Source organism: Triticum urartu, chromosome 7A (genome assembly GCF_056163025.1).
Source record: "Triticum urartu cultivar PI428250 chromosome 7A, HENAU_Tu73, whole genome shotgun sequence".
Classification (NCBI taxonomy): Eukaryota; Viridiplantae; Streptophyta; class Magnoliopsida; order Poales; family Poaceae; genus Triticum; species Triticum urartu.
Window position 1 is genome coordinate 657,803,897 of NC_141879.1, and position 5,297 is coordinate 657,809,193.

Here is a 5,297-nt window from a genome sequence, read left to right on the forward strand (position 1 = left end):
GGGACATGCAATTGGACCCCTCTCTCTTCCCGCCGGCTCCTTCGACAAAGCAAAGGGTTGTCTCCTCGTCCAACTGTGTGGCTAGTGTGGGACATGCAAATGCCCCCCGCCCCCCCCCCCCCCACCCCTCATCGGTCCCTTCGAAAAAAGCATCAAAGCACAGTTGCAAGCAAATTAGAAGACATGAAGTTGCGACCATGCTAGAAGACATGAAGTTGCGACCATGCTAGAAGACATGCAGTTGCATGACTACGGTTGAGCATGCAACTAGCCCCTATCTCTCTTGCCGCCTCCCGCTCTGGCAAAACAAAGGCCCCAGCTGCAACCAAGTTGGAAGACATGCAATTGTATGGCTAGTGTGGGGGCATGCAACTGTCCTTCTCCTCGTCCGACAAAACAAAGGTGCTAGTTGCAACTAAGTTAGAGCACATGCAATTGCGAGCATGTTGGAAGACACGCAGTTGCATGACTATAGTTGACCATGCAACTGGCTCCCTTCTCTCGTGCCACTGCCCCCTCCGACAAACAAACGCTCCTACTTGCGACCAAGTTAGAAGATATGCAGTTGCGTGGCTAGTGTGGGACATGCAACTGCCCCTCTCCTCGTCCGACCAAACAAAGGCCCTAGTTGCAAGCAAGATAGAAGACATGCAATTGCGTGGCTAGTGTGGGACATGCAATTGCCCCTCTCCTCGTCTGACAAAACAAAGGCTCTAGTTGCAACCAAGTTAGAAGACATGCAATTGCATGGCTAGTGTGACATGCAACTGGCCCCTCTCCTCCTCTGACAAAACATAGGCCCTATTTGCAACCAAGTTAGAAGACATGCAGTTGCGACCATGTTGGAAGACATGCAGTTGCATGACTATAGTTGAGCATGCAACTAGCCCCTTCTCTCTAGTCGCCGCCCTCTCCAACACAAAAAGGCCCTAGTTGCAAGCAAGTTAGAAGACATGCAGTTTGCGTGGCTAGTGTGGCACATGCAACTGGCGCCTTTCCTCCTTCAACAACGTAAAAGCTCCTAGTTGCGACCAAGTTAGAAGACATGCAATTGCGGGGCTAGTGTGGGACATGCAACTAGCCCCTCTCCTCAGCCAACAAAACAAAAGCTCCTTGTTGCAACCAAGTTAGAAGACATGTAGTTGTGTGGCTAGTGTGGGACATGCAAATTGGTGCTTTTCCTCCTCCGGCAAAGCAAAGGCTCCTAGTTGCGACCAAGTTAGAAGACATGCAGTTGCGTGGCTAGTGTGGGACATGCAACTGGCCCCTCTCCTCATTCCACAAAACAAAGACCCTAGTTGCAAACAAGTTAGAAGACATGCAATTGTATGGCTAGTATGGGGCATGCAACTGTCCCTCTCCTCGTCCGACAAAACAAAGGCGCTAGCTGCAACTAGGTTAGAGCACATGCAGTTGCGAGTATGTTGGAAGACACGCAGTTGCATGACTATAGTTGAGCATGAAACTGGCTCACTTCTCTCTTGCCGCCGCCCCCTCCGACAAAGAAACGCTCCTAGTTGCGATAAAGTTAAAAGATATGCAGTTGCGTGGCTAGTGTGGGACATGCAACTGCCCCTCTCCTCGCCCGACAAAACAAAGTACCTAGTTGCAACCAAGTTAGAAGACATGTAGTTGCGTGGCTAGTGTGGGACATGCAACTGGCCCCTCTCCTCGTCCGACAAAAGGCTATAGTTGCAACCAAGTTAGAAGACATGCAGTTGCGTGGTTAGTGCGGGACATGCAACTGGCCCCTCTCCTCCTACAAAACATAGGCCCTAGTTGCAAACAGGTTAGAAAACATGCAGTTGAGACCATGTTGGAAGACATGCAGTTGCATGACTATAATTGAGCATGCAACTGTCCCCCTTCTCTCTAGTCGCCACCCCCTCCAACAAAACAAAAGGCCCTAGTTGCAAGCAAGTTATAAGACATGCAGTTGTGTGGCTAGTGTGGCACATACAACTGGCGCCTTTCCTCCTCCGACAAAGCAAAAGCTCCTAGTTGCGACCAAGTTAGAAGACATGCAGTTGCGGGGCTAGTGTGGGACATGCAACTGGCCCCTCTCCTCGTCCAACAAAACAAAGGCTCCTAGTTGCGACCAAGTTAGTAGACATGCAGTTGCGTGGCTAGTGTGGGACATTCAAATTGGCGCCTTTCCTCCTCCAACAAAGCAAAGGCTCCTAGTTGCGACCAAGTTAGAAGACATGCAGTTTGCGTGGCTAGTGTGGAACATGCAACTGGCCCCTCTCCTCGTCCGACAAAACAAAGACCCTAGTTGCAACCAAGTTAGAAGACATGCAGTTGCGACCATGTTGGAAGACATGCGGTTGCATGACTACAGTTGAGCATGCAACTGGCCCCCTTCTGTCTCGCCGCTGCCCCCTCCGACAAAACAACGGCTCATAGTTGCGACCAAGTTAGAAGACAGACATGCAGTCTTTCTTGGGTATTTTTTGTGCGGCATAGAAAAAACAAAACAGAGACAACTATGAGTGTTTTTATCAAAAACGTCAAACTTTTTTTGGTCTTTGAATCATATCAAAAACATAGTAGGGAAAACTTACAAAAATAAAGTAAAAACAAATTTCGGATTTTCCACTTAAAGCATACTGAAAAAACAAAAATGAAAGGAAGAAGATGAATACAAATACATGTACAAACATACTTGCACAAACTAAAAACCCTGCAAATAATCTTATATTTTTACTTATGTAATTTTCAGTTCACAATGCATATTACCACCCCCCTCTTTTTAAGAACCAGATTTGCATTATGTGTTCAAAGAACTTGCTTGTAGCATACCCATACAAAAAAATAAGAAAAAAAATATATACATACCATCATGTGCAAACGAACATCTGTCCTTGTGAGGCGGTGAACGAAAGGAAACCCGATGAAGTCATCACTGAGAGGCAGCAACCCTTATAGCTGAAAATCCTCTATCTCATTAAGCTGAAGCCCCGTACTGTGAACAATGTCTTCACCATCGTCACTTGAAGCTTCTCCATCCTCATCATCTGAATCTAAATCTTCAATGGGATCACCCTCTTCCATAGGTTGTCCATCTTCGGAGCCGTTGCCCACCTGGATCACACAAATAACTGCCCTAGGCGAAGATTCATCCAGGAAGAACACCACCATCTGACCCCAGCTTATTGTCTTCATAGAAATTCCTCCAACCTCTCCCATACATTGTGCTCTTTGTATGACCCTTCTAACACTTTATGGTGTACGCCCGTTGGTTTGCCACAAATGTCACCTTCTCTCCCGTCATGTTGTTGAAACGGACCCTTTCATTACATGGCACAACCTGTTTTGGTTTGAACACAAAAATAATAATAATAAAGTCAGGAGTGGTGTCATGACAAAAGTTAGGAGTGGAGTCATGACAAAAAACAAAAAAGTTAGGAGTGAGTTACCCCTCCATTTTTGAACTCCTCCCATGCAAACATGCTGAAACCGCTTTCCTTGGTCTCATAGTTGCAATGGTTCAAACAAACTCCACAAACCTTCTGTGCACATAAAAAAAGAAGCAAAAAAAACACTAAAAATTAGAATGTATAAATCGCTAAAAATAACTAAGGAAAGAATAATATAAAAAACATATAGATTTCAGCATGTATTCATGTAGCTTTATGACTGTGTGAAGCCCAAAGACCCTGCTTACCAGATGGTACAAGCACATTTACTTATATATACAAGAAAAGTACTACTGCTGCCCCCTAAAATTAATTTAATATCGCAAATGGTGACAATGTACTAAAGGGCATGTGCCACCAAAATCTCCCTGGTGTCTCAATACTCAACAGAAAACACAAAGCAGCATATCAAAAGGTTGTCTAAAAAAACTAGCAGATGGTATATCCTATAAAAACACTCTTTCTTGTCTCTGTTTAACATGACTTGATTAATTTTTGCTATCATGCTAGCAAAGTGTACTGTTCCCACTAAAGTGTTCAGGAAAAAAGTCATAGCATGAACAAACAAGTGCTGACTAGTACTTTTGCAGAATGCTAAACCAGAAATATTCTCAGCTAAAGAATCCTAAAAAAAACAGAACAACTTCTCTAAAAAGTACCTACAAGCATAAAAATTGGTGGTGCTGCTAGTACTACTTCTAGTAAAATACAAAGGAGGAAACCTTCATGTCACTCTATTATAGCTACTTGGCTTTAGGACTAGTTCTAAGAAAAAAAATTATGAACTCAATATAGCCTCCTAAGAAGAAAGTTATTAAAAACAAAATAAAAAATAAAAAAGTGCCACACTGGTAAATGGGTTGCGATTAAAAATATGGAAAAAGAATCTGAGAAAGGCAACACCACATACACTGCTAGTAAAAAATGGGTCCAGTGAAAAAGAACACATCATGCTCTACTATCCCAGGTGATGATTTCCAACATTCTACTGGGACACAAAAAAGATTCAGTAACAAAAACTGAAACTCCTAGTGGAAAAAATAGTTTCAGTAACCATACCAACACCTGCACAATAAAAAGCTATAAAAAAACAAAAATGCCTATAGATTACTGTAATCAGACATCTGTCCATGGAAAAAAAACAAATCTACATTATATGGATACATGCAAACCTATATATACCACTAAAATTCAGCATACATCTTGATACACACGAACACAGAAAAATGAAAATCTGATTAAAAAAAGCTAAACACTGGGGGCGATTCTCTGCTTGAAACTACTAAACCAATGTACTTGATACAAAACAAAAAACCTGGAACTCATTCAGATCTACGGTGTGGCGTGCAAACGAAAAAAACAATCCACACAACCCCACTCAGATCTATGGTGTTGCTCGCAAACAAAACAAAAAGGAAGCAAGCTTGTGGATGACTCACTTGGCCAGCAGCATCGGCCATCTTTTCCGTTGGAGAACACCTGCAGGAGCACCGAGCACTTCTTTGGATTTGGGAGAGGGAGAATGAAGAGAGTGGAAAGGATAGAGATGAAATGACTGCAGCTAACTGCCCCTCCCCTCCTCTTATCCCTTATTTACCACGGTGGCCTCTTCCCTTTCCCCGTCAGCGGCCTGAGAAAGAAAAAACAAAGATAGAACAAACAAACAAACAAACAAGCCCATCCTGAACAAAGTGCCCCAGCTCACAAAACGCTCACGCGCGGCCACGCATTGACGGAAAAAATTAAACGGGCCGATCCGCGCCTGTAAAGGGCCGAAAAGGAAAAAAGCGCCCCAGCGCGAATCTTCACGCGAACGCAGATCGGACGGCTGCCCAGTCGACCGAGACTTCGCGAAGTCTCAGTTGACTGATTTTTAGC

General features: G+C 44.1%; 1 long non-coding RNA gene across 1 annotated transcript; it reads right to left on the minus strand.

Annotated features, from left to right (window-relative positions):
- Positions 1-2,754: 2,754 nt before the first annotated feature.
- On the minus strand, positions 2,755-5,016 carry LOC147961149 (uncharacterized). Its single transcript, XR_015612235.1, has 3 exons — positions 4,859-5,016; positions 3,420-3,512; positions 2,755-3,310 (listed from the first exon to the last, which is right to left on the minus strand). It is a non-coding gene; the product is annotated as an uncharacterized LOC147961149 (long non-coding RNA).
- Between the last annotated feature and the right edge of the window lie 281 nt (positions 5,017-5,297).